A 14697-nucleotide genomic window follows, 5' to 3' on the forward strand; every position below is an offset into this window, starting at 1 on the left:
TCACCTTGCACTTGTAAAATCTATGTTGAACTTGAGCCGAGTTGTTCAAATTTGTTTCTAGTCTTTTGGTTTTTGCTGGTTTACAACGGACGTGAGTCAGGACATTCAGGAAGAGAGGAAAGAGGGGGGGGGGGGTCCTAAAATCAACATCCGAGCTGTTGAGTGTATGCTCTTCAAATATTTGATTCTCGCCGAAGATCTGTATCGGGAAGCAGCAGGCGAAATGTCACGCGTCGAGGTGGAGACGCTTTGAAGCATTGGTGTGTCGTGCTTTGCGAGGTATCGATTCATCTGCCATTTAAACCTATGGAAAAGGATCGATTATTAGAGCGTTCGCAATGAGCACTTTAATAATCGATTGTTTACCATTGCTTCACTGTTAAAAATTATTCTGGCCTGAGTGGCCTGAGTGAAATGTTATGGAGCTATCCTGCCTGGAGCATCGAGTGACAAAATTTTGCGGTGAGTTAGATAGCTCGCTCTGGCATGGGAAGCTCCCTGCGTCATGAGATCACTCCAGGAAAGACAGCTATATGCTCGGGAGAGATACTTTCCACTCAGATTTAAGATACTTAAGAAGAAACAGAGCTATAATTTTCTGCGCATCATCAACGCGCATTGACCGTTACAATCTTATTCTGGAATTCACGACTGCGACGGCGTCAGTCTCCAGCCAGTGGCTTTTGCGTGAACAGTGATTAGTTGCGACTCGTGAAGGTGTACAGCAAATTAAATTTTGTTTGAAGGCTTTCCAGGATAATACCCAATGGATCCCATACCAAAGTGTTCGCTGAGTTCCTAACACGACGGAAAATAAAAATTCGTCCTAGTAGAATAGCCTACCTCCAGGAATTTTGAAAACGCCGGTAAGGGCAGCAGTTTTATGAAACTAGGTTTAAGAGGAAAAATACATATTTCGTACCATTATACTGCAAAGTTGTATCTCTTTCTCTTTTATCGCTTCATTCCTTATCGCTTGTTGATTTGCATGTGCATGGTAGTTTATTTAGATTATTCCCTATTTAAAACCATCATGTTGGTCCCGTTAATGGATTATTTGCTTTTAGTTGTACTTCCTTGTCAAGTATCTGTAGTTTCCTTAGTGAAAGTTCGTTATGCGTCTGGAGATGGCACTGTATGCCGAAAAACCTCAGGTGTATTGAATAAAATTTTGCAGTATAATTCTACGAAATTGTCATTTATTCTTTTAGCTCGTATGATACTTTTGGGCATCAAAGCCTGATTATAAGGGTATGGCGTGGCGTCCAGTAAAGTTAGAATTCTGTTATCGTGTATATTTATTTTTTAAGCTTACACTGAATTTATGTTCACAAAATACTTAATATCTATAAAACTTTTCTTTGTCTAAAAGCGTTTTCGAAATTACTGGAGACAGCTGTTCAGCTATGACAAATATTGATTTTCCGTCGCGTGTTTGCAACTCAAAAAACACTTTGGCTCCGAATTTGTGGGATATCGGCCCTAAAGTTCCTCAAACATGATTTGATGTGCAGTACAACTTCACATCTTTTCAAAAAAAAAGAACATACATTGCAGTTACAGGTGGAAGGGAAAGGCAGAAGAGGGAGGGAGGAGAGGGAGAGGGAGGGGAGGAGAGGGAGGGGAGGAAGGGGAGGGAGGGGAGGAGGGGGAGGGGAGGGGAGAGGGGAGGGGAGGAGAGGGAGGGGAGGAGAGGGGGGAAACGGATCGGGGTATGAGACGGATGCCAGGGGCAGGGATTTAGAGCTGAGGTTTGAGGGAGCATCATAAACGGAGCCGCATCGGCGCGCGAGGCGGAGGCCCGGCGCGGACTTTCATGCCGCTTCGATCAGTGCGCCGGGGGAGCGCATATGCCGTTGAGGCGGCTTCACCTGGTGAAGCCGACTCCCGGCTCCTTTTCTGATGCTGCATCAGTTTTGATGCTGAGTCCAGCATCAAAATTAGCGGCCTCAATTAGCAGACGCGTCGGACGCCAGCGCCCCGGCGTGGGCCACCGCGCCAATGGGAAACGTAAACAAAGGGGTGTTCCGCGAATTCATCGCCGAGTCCGAGGGTCGCGGTCTTCTGGGACAGCCCCGTCGGTAATTAAGCTGGGTGGCGGGTCCGAAAATTAAGGCCGTATCGGGCCGCAAGCCGACGGTCCGGCCTCAGAGGCTGAGGCCCATGAGCCAGCATCAAACCTCAGCATCAGCGCTTGAGGTTGGCTCGGTCGGCTCTCCAGCATCGGGCTTCAATGCCCGAAGCCGGCGGCCGGCAGGTTGAGCGCATCAGGCTCGGAGCCGTATGCCCGAACGGCCGCTACCTGGGCATACGGCATTGATGCTGAAGCTACGAGTTGATGCTGTACAGCATAACCTCATGAGGCGCCTCAAATGCCTGGCCAGGGGTAAGGGGAGGGCAGTCGCCAGCGACGCAGCCCGTCCTGATGCCTGAGTTACTTTAGCTCAGCATTTCCATACTTACGTCGGAGATTTTCAACTCCGTGGAAATTGGCCCTGAGCGATGAGTGACTTCGAGCGACTTCCTTATATAGGTCGTGCTCTGAGCTAATTTTTTTTAACAGTGTTCAAAGAGGAAACTCCCAATAGTAGATGATCCACGCTTCGGCCCTGTCTCGAAGTTGTGAAAAATAACTTGGGTTAAGGCCCGCGTTCTCGGTAGTATAGGGTGATTCAATCACGATTGTGACTGAACACGTAGAATGGTGCAGATTAATTCCTGCTTAGCATGCGTCTTGAATGGTGTCGAAGATTCCCTGAAGTTATTTTTTATATTTTATCGCTCTAAGAAGTCCCAGGAAGTGCATAGAATTCTTTGTACAAAAATCAGAATTTTCACGAACCGAAGAAACGAAGAACGAGAACTTGTGGAGAACGCTCCTTTTTTCACTGTTGGTAATTTTGGTCTTCCTTCCCGGAACAAATAATAGGCGTGCATTAATCTTCTATCTATTTTTATTATTTTGCACCCGTCAGGACGTCCCATACTCAGTATCGCATTTTATCTTAAATCCGTACTTTGAAAAATCGTAAAAAGTTGTTATAATGCACGAGTCAAGAAACTTTTCTTGTCATATTTTACGTAAAATGTACCATGTGAATTTTACGTACAAAAAAAGTGATGAAAAGAAATTGCCTTTAACATTTTCTTAAATTCTAAACACGTATATTAGTAAGCTAAATACAAAATAACTGCAAAGTAGAAAAGTAAAAAATGCACCATATAATAAAGTGAACAAAAAAAACTTGGGGAAAGTGTAAGGTTGCACCTTAACGTAAAAAGGTTTGACTCTGATATTTTCAGTTTTTTTTAAAAAATATTTTTTTGCTTTAAATTTACGAGTATTTCCAAATTTTGCTGAGCCAATGTCGCCGCTATTTTTGTTATTTATTTATTGTTATTATTATTTAAATCTATTTTTCACTCACCGCAAAGCATGAACTCATATTTACCCGCAGTCGAATAACAATTATGCTGCAACCTACAGTCAAAATAATGTGATTGGGGTCGCCAGTATGGAATGATGACATAAAAGTTTAGTAGGCTCGTGAATTGTTGGGCTTTAATTAACACACAGCTTATCACTGAGATATATTGCATGTCGTCTTGACCCATAAACCTTGAGCCATCAAATCACCTGAACAGGTTTATGCCTCGCGGTTCACATGAACAAACTTAGAGCTTCACCTTTAAGGTCCCTTAAGTTTTAGTTGGTATGAATTCATCCAATGGAGAATTTGCATTCTCTTCATTTGAAAGTGCTTAAAGAGCTAATTTCACAGTATTTTTTATAATTTTGTTCTGATATGGGAAATAGTATAGAAATATATCTAAAAGTGGGAAAATGCACCGTCTAGTGACGTCACCTGGCGGCATTTCCCATTTAAATAAATGTATTTTAGCAAATTAGATCATTCTATCAAATCTTCTCCAATAATTGTTCAATTTATGAACCAAGGATATTTTCGTGTTCAGCTCACTTGGTAGCGTCCACTTGAACACGAAATTCGTCAAATTTCTGACACATTCGAGTGATTCACTGAAAGTGATAAATATTCAAGGGAACTTGATGACCCGGAACTAGTTTTTTAGATTCGATCCCTGGAGATTCAGCCCTCGTTCGCGTCAATGCCGTGTTCAATGATCTCAGACGCAATGTTTTGTTTTCAAATGATTTCTGCTCTGAGCAGTCCCATTTTCGAACGGAGGTTTCTCGCCTTGTTTGGGTCAAGACCGGAACACTGGACAGATTCGGGCGTTCACATCAGAGCACCGTTGCCAAACACCATCAACAATGACCGAGTCTCAGTTTAGTAAAAGCGCTCAAGTAATTTTCCCCGTAGATTTGACACCAACTTCACTCTTGTCCAAAGACTCATCGTAAAATCGGTGCAATAACGAGAGATGGGATGACGAGTTAGCACGTTTTCACTCTCCTTGACAAAATGACAATCGTGTTTTGATTGGTTTCCTTCAAACGCAGTGAAAAGCCAATCAGAACCCTTGATTCTCACCTCATCCGCTGCTCTAACAATCTATCTCAAATACAGCAGATATTCCGAGTTTTTTTTTTTAAAAAAAATTGTTTTCTTTTTATTCCTCCCTCGTTTAAAGTTGGAAAACCAGGATATGTCAGGGAAACCAGAGAAAACGTCAGGGAATCCGCAAAAATTCGGCATGTCAGGGAAATTTATTTTGCTAGCAATAATCTTGTCAGGAAAATGTCGTGGGAATCGAAAAACACGAATTTTCCGGAAAATGTTTCACGAATTTTACTATCGGGAAGATTTCTGCCAAAATTTGTACCAGAATTTCTGCTGGTGTCTTTTAAAGACGAGAAGCCGTGCGCGACCTTGCACCTGGAACCACATCCACGATCCCACACGACACAACCTATCGATCCCGTCATTTCCGGGATCCCCACATCCCGGATTCCTCCCTCCGGCCAAGACCCCGAAATGCATCCAGATGAGCATCTTCTTATGCAGGTTCATTCCAGACGAAGCGCTTTCCACTCGATGTGGACAACCACACGGAGAGCAATATTTCGTTAGGGTTGCCACAAAATTTAGAAAATGAAACTCCCTCACAATTCCCTGATTTCCCTGACACATTTAGGTAAAATTCCCTGACAAGTGGACTGCGTTCAGCAGAAAGGAACCAAGCCACGTCAGCTGCTGCCAAATTAAACCGGGTAGTTTAATTTTTTTACAAGAAAACGTTTGTGCGGATTCCTTTCAAAATTTGAAGGAATTTGTTTCGTACTATGCAGAAAAATCAATGAAATTTGCTCAAAAATCCGCACAACCGTTTTCATGAAAAAAATAAAATTGCCCAGTTAAAAGGCGATAGCTGATGTGGCTTGGTTCCTTTCTGCTTAATAACGCGGTTCAATTGAGAGTATGCCATACAGCCAGAAAGACATAATTTGAAATAGTTTCCAGGCAAAATTTGTTGTTCTGCACGTCAAATCCATTCTACAGGGCAAATAAAGGTAAATTAACAAGTTTTCCCTGACACTTTCGATATTTTCTCTAATGTTTCCAGGATTTCCCTGACTTTAAAATTCCCTGACATTTCCCTGTATGCGTATGCCGCGACTGTGGCAACCCTAACTTCGTGCGTAAAACTCGACTCGAGGTTCAGTCCTGTCAGTCTGTTTGCTTGTCAAGTTGGTTTATGCCGAATATTTTCATTAAAAACATGTATGATTAGCGATCGCGAAGATTTGTCTTAAGTAATGTCACAAAAGGTAAGTAGTGAGTGAATCTCACTCCGAGTCGGTTTAAAATGAGTTCAAGGCTTGCGCAAGAGATATTTGAGGATTTTTTCCTGGTGAGAAATGTTTGCCTGGAGCGCACTTTCATCCTTGAAGGCGCCGAAAGACTTCAGGTAAACTTTTTTGAGCGTGCGTCCATGGTGGTGCATGATAAAAAGAATGCATAAGGGGAGTAAGATGTTTTTACTGAAAGTCTGTACATCGCCCGGATTATGCGGAAAATGGTTGGAGATTATAGGAAAGTTAAACTTGCTAACGGTTGCCAAGAATTTGTGATTGATGCGAGAAAATTCGGATCCCAAAGGAGGAAGCCAAAAGTAAGACTATCACCACTGTCAGGTCTGCCAGATTTTCTCATGAAATAACCCTAGTCTTCACGCTGTGGGATCTGAGTGAATTTCTGAATTTTAACACCGCCTGACGAAATATAGCAATCCAAACTCTATGCTCGTGAGAGCTTGAGAGGTAACCGATTAGGGGCAAAAACATTTTGAGCACGGTCTGATGCAGCTGAAAGAGTCAAGTATCAAATAAAACTGTGGGATTAATTAGTAGCAATGTACACCACTTGGAGGTTTCCGGAAGTTAAATGAAGAAAAACAGGCTGGAGTGGGGGTTGAAGATAGTGAAGCATGATCTGAGGCAATAATAGAGGGAATAGGAGTAAAAATGTCATGAAGGCGTTTTCAAATTCATTTCCGAACCAATATTCCATGAAATTAAAAAATGTTTCGTACTCGACGACAGGCAAGTAATAGCCAAAAAAACGCTTGGAAAATACCCTGAAATTTACCGATTAGTCATCAAAGAATTAATTTGTGGTTAGGGAAAAAATAATGCGGACTTTTAAAAAATAATAACTGTTTGTCTTCCTTATGAAAACAAAATGTGGTGGAGGGTTTGCAAAATAAAATCCCTTGATGCGTACTTTTAAACACGAAGAACTTGTATCTGACAGCATGCAACCAAATCAAAATAGTATTTTGCTCGTTTCTCCATCAATATATGATGATCAGTATAATTACTGAATTTGTTTGATCCATTGGTCATTTCCAGAATTCTTTCCCGGAGATCAACCGCAACAACCGCCTAAAAATTCCCCATTTTTCAAAAATTTGACGAAAAATATTGGAAAGTTTTCCGTTAATGTTTCAGAGACCACTCAGTAACCGGGAATTTTCTTCTTGGCTCCTGCTTCGTTTTATGATTCGGATCAGTACGGGTATTCCTGATTTAAATATTAAACTGTACCGACTGCGTGGCGTAGTTATCCTTGAATCAGCGAGTTCACTTATGTTAATTTAGATGAAATCGCGGAAAAGTCAACGGCAGAAACGTACGAGCGCGTGTAGAGCAATGTCGACAATGTCTCTCCTAGTGGTGCTTTCTCAGGATCCGTGCAGAAATTATTTTCTTGCAAAAGCCGGGAATAATTGATTGTATTCCTCGGCCAAGATTGGTCAACCTCTCTGATGTCTGGCTGATCGCAATAAGTCCTGCTTTCTAACAATCATCGTGGAAAGATTGAGTCACGGGCGCAGAAAGTTCTTAGATTTCCAATTTTCAAAGCCCTTTTCCCTCTAAAATTTCAAAAATACAGGGTTGCCACAGAATTTAGAAAATGAAAATTCTACATTTAAACATTTAAAAATTTCCCAGTAAATTCTACTTTTATCGAGGGAAATCTGGCGACGCTTGAAGGCTCATACGACGTTTTTCCTCAGCACGGAAGCACGTGTCTCAAGTGAAACGAAACTTCAGAATATCGGCTCATGACAAAAACAATCCATTATTTGCCCGTGAGTTTCAGTCTGCTAATGCGTCGGCTGAAGAGGAACATGGCAATTGGCAAAGATTACCTAACCGGCGGACACGCGGTAGGGGAAGGGGATTTGTGTCAAAACAGCGAGGAGGAGCGAGGAAGCGGTTTCACTTTCACTGGCGCGTACGGCAAACACGAAACTCGGCACCACCGCGCTACAGATTTGCGCTTACTCCATTGATCGTGGGTACCGGACAGACACACTTACTATAAGCTCACACTTAAATGACGTAACTCACGTTACGCACCCCAGAAAGTTCTCGCTGAAAGAGTGCCTCAGTGCGGAGAAAGAACCAAGGCTCCTGGTTCCCGATAGACATTTTTTGGGATGTTTCATTCTTTAGCGAGTTGAGCAGGTGTTATCGTTGCTGTGATGAGTTTGTTCAGTAATTTAAGCAAGGATGGCGGCACAGTAAGTACAATGAGCAACGCAGAATTAGGGATGCCACAGAGTTTGGAAAATTAAATTCCCTGATTTTCCGGACACATTTTAGTAAAAGTCGCGGACAATTGAACAAATGCCAGATTTTTAAAAAGACATGGTTGGAAATAGTTTTCGGGCAAAATTTGTTGTTCGAATCGTCAAACCCATTCGAGAAAGCAAATGTAGGTGATTTGACGATTTTTCCTTAACATTTTCGTCTGTTTCCCTTACTTTTTAAACTCCCTGACATATTTTAGTAAAATATTGAACAAATGCAAGATTTTTAAAAAAGATATGGTTAGAAATCGTTTTCAGGCAAAATTTGTCGTTCGAATCGTCAAATCCACTCGAGAAAGCAAATGAAGGTGATTTGACGATTTTCCTCGACATTTTTGTCTCTTTCCCTCACTTTTTAACATTTCCCGGTTTTCCCTGACGGTGACAACCCTGAGGGATTAAGATACGGTGTGAGACACAGTAGAACGCCCTTAATATGTATCGGAGGGGAGAGTGAGTGCAGTAGTAGCGGCGGATACTAAACGATTTTCATTATAGCGCCTGGATGCAACTATTCGAGCTCCTTGGATGTCCGCGTTGCATACACACGGAGTTGAAGGCGTTTTGACTGTCCACTGTCCAGTTCAGGCACTCACAACTTCACCCGCGAGCCGCGACGCCATCAGCGAGGATTATAAGTGGTAGAGCGCTGTCAATTCTTCGTTTAAACCACAAAAATACCTCCTAGGCACAAAAAGTTGCATACAGGCATAGAATGTGAGTATATTTAATGCTTCGGCTTTGATATTGCGATATGCTGATCTTAATTTGTAAAGGATAAATATCGGCTATCTTGAGACCTAAGAAAGAGGCTACTCGGGCCAATTCCTGGAGCAGGGAACGAAATGTCTTGAGACCAATGTTAACAAAAGTGCCTAAATAGGGAAAGTACGGGCATGTCAAAATACAGAGCCCTCAGGGCCCAAAAGAGCAGACAACCTTTGAAAGCGAAAAACGTCACTGCCAACCTTCAGATTCCAATATCAAACCAAAATGGCCAAGAATGTTCATAAATGAGCGTTCTTCCGCAAAAATTAGTAAATATATGCAAAAACTAAGTCAAATACATGCTCTACCGACAACTGGCCGTAACAACTGTAATAATGAATCACTGTGGATAATTTGAATTCATGGATCGGCAACCCTTCTGGGCCTTAAAAGCTCCATCATCTAACCCCAAAATTACTGACATGTACGTACTTACTCTCCACCTTTTGTCACCTTCCGGCCAAAGAATCACAAGCACCATGCGACGTTTCAAAATTCCCGCCGCCATTTTATTTTTTTACAGAGAAATTGTTCAACGAAGCTGTTGGAAAATTTCACTGAAAATTCTTTGTGCTGCCGATAAAATTCGGTAAATTTCAAACAGATTCAACAACCAATTTCTCTGTAAAAAAATGAAATGGAGGCGGAAAGCTTTAAACGTCGCGTGGCGCTTGTGACACTATGGCCGGACAGTTACAAAGGTATTGTAACGTTAACCGAAAAAAAGCGTAAATTGTGCTAATTTCACAGAATTTTAACGGCAGCATAAAGAATATTCAGTAAAATTTTCGAGCAGCTTCGTTGAACAATTCCTCTGTAAAAAAAATAAAATGTCGGCGGACATTTTTAAACGTCGCATAGCGCTTGTGATACTTACAATTAGGCCGGAGGATGACGACATCGGTACTGTAACGTTAACCGAAAAAAGCGTAAATTATGCTAATTGGCTGACGACCCACGGAGGAAGTTGGTATACGTCGCACAGTGGATCGAGTCAATTGGAGAGGTCGGACATGAAATTTTTGACTAAAACTGCAAATTTTGACGTTTTTTTCGTCATATTTTAAATGTTTAGGGATGCTTCGAGAAGAAAATTTCACGAGAAAACCAATGGAACCACTTTTGAAACCTCAAAGTTTTGTATAAACGGAGTTAAAAGCTATTAAAGTTTCCAAATTATGTCCGACCTCTGCTATTGACTCGATCCACTGTGCGTCGGTTTGAGCTAGCAAAAATCCGCCTTTACTCAGTGTTGAAGACACAATGCGTTTCCTGCGGTTTGAGGGCCAACCGGCAACGCTGGAACAAGTAAGCGCGCGAAGCCGCTATTAGCGGTCGTGTCGCGCCCGCACGTGCACAGTGCGGCATGCTTATGGGTCGATGTGGACAAAAATCGTTACAACGATGAAAAAAGGATTATTGGCCCAAGAAAATGCTGATACTGAAGTAATTTTTGCCGTAGAATCCGATTCTGAAGCCAAAAATTCTCTATGATTGGAATTTTGGCCTCAAAAACAAGATGGCTGCCGAAAAACCCTCAAAATTATCCTCTCAATAATGCAAAATTTGAATTGTACGGATGCAGGTCTTTGAGGTGTCAATTCCTATGTAATTTTTCCCGTAGAATCCAATTCTATAACCTAAAATTCCCTAGAACTGAAATTTTGGCTTCAAAAACAAGATGGCTGCCAAAAAACCTCAAAATAATCCTCTCAATAATACAAATTTTGAATTGTTCGGATGTAGGTCTTTTAGGTATTAATTCTTTTGTAAATTCTCCCGTAAAATCCGATTCTGAAGCCAAAAATTCTCTAACACTGAAATTTTGGCTCCAAAGTAAGATGGCTGCCAAGTACCTAAGCTAAAAGTGATCCTCTTAATAATGCAAAATTTGAATTCTACGGATGCAGGTCCTTCAGGTATCAATTCGTATGTAATTTCTCCCATAGAACCCAATTCTGCGAACTAAAATTCTCTAGGACTGAAATTTTGGCTTCAAATACAAGGGTGATTTCACGATAATAGGAATAGTCGTGTCGCCGTGGGTTATGAACGACATAGGGCAAAACGATTGAAAACCAAATTAATTAATCAATAGGAATGATGTCCCTGAACCTATCCATGCTTAAAATTATGATGAATTATTATTATATTTAATAATATGAGACTTTAAAGGCCGAAAATGTCCGGTCGGTTACGCGTCGCCAACCTCGATTTTGAAGCAAAAGAGCAATTTGCGGTAACATATCAGTACTGATCATGAACTCTTTGGCAATATTTGCTGAAAAGAGACTCTAGTGTTCAAGAAAATTGCCAGTTTGAACTGAAATGTTTATTATTGAGTGAGAAAAGTCATAAGAAAGAGGTGTCGCCACATTTGGCAACACATTTTTGCAGTTGTATTAAGTGCAGTGTTTATCTCGCCAAATGGAGTCAGGAGTTTCAAAACTGCCATCAAATTGTTCGCTGAAGTCTTCTTGACAAAACCATTACTGATAAGTCACTTTTTTTTACAATGAAAACTTTAATTTTTATGAAAACCAGTGATTTTTACGTGTGTAGCACTAATTCCTCACTACGCAAAAACCTCAATTTAATAGTATTTAACTAAAAGAAAGTCTCCAAAGTCTAGAAAACTTTTAAGGCAGCATTAATTCCACGTCACAACTCAAGAATTGCCAAGTTTCATCTTTTGTATCATCTTTAATCTCACATTTTTGAGTGTCGGTTACGCTGCGTCTGTTACGTAACCGACACAATTTGGCAGAGCCGCCTTGTTTGCGTGGACCTCCAGCAGTCCCGCGGGAAGCGCTGATACCTGATTCAATGGCTTATTTATCAATCACTTTAACTTTGCACTGAATCATTATAGAGCGTGCCAAAGCTGGGAAAAGGAAGTTTAATACCTTTAAAATGAGGTAATGAAATCCTGTTAAAATTGGTGCACTTTTATTTCTAAGGTATTTCACATTTTAACTATTCCTGTTATCGTGAAATCACCACAAGATGGATGCCAAAAAACCTCAAAATGATCCTCTCAATAATGCAAAATTTGAATTGTACGGATGCAGGTCTTTGAGGTGTCAATTCCCATGTAATTTTTCCCGTGGAATCCAATTCTACAACCTAAAATTCTCTGGGACTTAATTTATGGCTTTAAAAGCAGTATGGTAGTAAAAAAAAAAAAAAAAAAAAAAAAAAAAAAAAAAAAAAAAAAAAAAAAAATCTCCTCATTAAGTAACGAAAAATTGGAATAAAACGGATAAGGTAAGTATTATGAGCCACAAGATTTCAATTTGTTCATTCTTCATGAGGAAAACTGAAGTTGGGTGAAAAATAACTAAATATTTATTTTGTATTTTTGTAGGGATAATAATTCCATGCCCCAAAGATACCATCTTGATCTTTATCATAGAATGAGCAAAGTCACAGTTGGTTCCTCTACAGATTTCTAAATACACATACCTGCATGATTCATTAAAATGAATCAAAAGCACACTAATCATCACTGACTTGTATGAAGAACACTGCAAACCAAGTGACCTGCACACATGCCATCTCCCAAAACGGTTGTTTTTGGCCAAATGAATGCAGCCTGAAATAACAGCCTGAAATATATTTCCCTTAATTTGACGCCAAAGTATAGTCAGTGGCAGGAGTAGGTAATTAAATCCATTAATTAGTGATGTAGCATCGTGGAGGCACTTTCTTAACCTCTGCGTATGCGCTTAAGCATTCTGCGCTTTGGGCAATGCTGATTCTACATGAGAAATTATGACATCATAGGATTGGTGCTGCAGCGCAAATGAGTTTTAACTTAATACGGGTCAAATCTTGGCATGACATATTATGACAGAATCCCTCTCAAATCATCAAGGAGAATATATTCGTGACTAGACTGATAATGGTTGGCATCATGATACGAATATGCAGGAAATAATGGTAATTTTAAGAATGCAGAAATTGGAAACTAAAACACCTAACTTCCTAATTAAGGGTCCTGAATGAAACAAAATGCAGGCCCTGATTTGCTCAAATATAAAGGAGGAAATAAATTTTCTATTGAGTAGAAAGAAAATGAAACTCACCACGCAAGTGTCCTGAGGACAAACCAGAAGGAAAAATACTCAAGAGTAAGTATTTAGTCACACACCACATTCAGGAGTATTTCACTCATTCTCATAATGATTGAAAACGAGCAGGAGCACAGCCTTTTATGAGATTCAAAAACTAAGGAACGATTAAGAACTGTATAGGATGGTAAGCACCGAACATGACTTGATTAACGCGCACAGTATTCAATGTGACGATAAGTAGGTATAGATGAATTATCACTGCTAAATTTTTAAACAAAGCTGAAGCACAATATGTGATCATGCCATTTGTTTAAATAATTTTACAGCTACTATTGAATTGAGCAATGGATCTTGCTTTCATGAGAATTAGAGGTTATACTGTTAACGTTCCGCACTATCTGACCTCAGCGTAACAGTCAATACTCACTAATCAAGAAATTCCACTTGCTGAAAGGAGGTAAATTGTAAAGGCAGACTTTACCTGAACAATAGAGAAACCTTACTTCATTCAATTATGGGAGGAAAACGTTTGGGGCCTGAGATATCAGGTCATTCAATTCACTGAGAGTGAGAACATTGAAAATCATACATTCTGCCGGGTAAAGGTAGAAATCCGCACTTTGTCTGGAAGCTTTATACATTTGAATAAGAAGGTGTAAATATTTGTTACCATGGTTAAGAATGAACAACGAAATCCACGAATCTCCAAGTACTTATTTGCACCCAAGACACACATTTCTAGAGCTAGCTATTCTATGTTTCACTTCCGGTTAACTGAACGAAATGGATCACAATTTTCTCGCTAAATCTGAGCGAATTTACTTCGGCACATGCACATGATTTGAGCTAAATTGGCTAAATACGATTGTATCTATTGATAAGCGAGACGAACAAAACACAAGATATGTTTTGTTTTGTTTACCATGAACGCTGTCCAGTGGGATTTGGGAATTCCCGCATGGGAAAACCCATACTATGTTGCCGCCTTCAAAAATTGATGCATTTTAGGTTGAAAACATAACACTTAACTTCAAATAACAAAGAAAGTAGCAGCAACATAGGAAAATCCTTTGGCACAGTCATTCTAGGACATATAAGGAATAAGAAAATGCTAATATCTCAGGATATTTTGCGTATTTCTCGAGAAAAGTCCATTTGAAGTTGGCAACCTCGAATAAGCCCTATGCTACCCATGTAAAATCCACGTATGCACTTATTACTCAAATTTAAAGTTCTTATAAAAAAATTATTAGCAGCAACATAGGAAAATCCTTTGGCACGGTCAAAGTATGATACCTAAGGAATAAGAAAATGTTAACGTCCAGGAGTATTTTGCGTATTTCTCGAGAAAAGTCCATCTAAAGTTGGCAACCTCGAATCAGCCCTATGTTAGCAATGTAAAATCAACGTCAAATACCCAAACTTTAACTTCTTATAACAAAGATATTAGCAGCAACATAGGAAAACCCTTTGGCACGATCAAAGTAGGATACATAAGGAATAAGAAAATGTTAACATCTAGGAGTATTTTGAGTATTTCTCGAGAAAAGTCATTTTAAGTTTTTTGTCTTTTCCCCATATGTTTTCAATGGGGAAGTTCATTCCCGAGATTTTTCCTTCAACTTTTCCCGCTTATCCATGGTGATCTACGAATGAAAATCACAAATAAACTATCATTCCTTGTCAGAAAAACGTTCCTCACCATGAATATCAAGAAAAATTGTGCGTTTTCAAAAAAAAATTTTTGATGACTTTTTCGATTTTTGTCCAC

Source organism: Bemisia tabaci, chromosome 7 (genome assembly GCF_918797505.1).
Source record: "Bemisia tabaci chromosome 7, PGI_BMITA_v3".
Taxonomy (NCBI): domain Eukaryota; kingdom Metazoa; phylum Arthropoda; class Insecta; order Hemiptera; family Aleyrodidae; genus Bemisia; species Bemisia tabaci.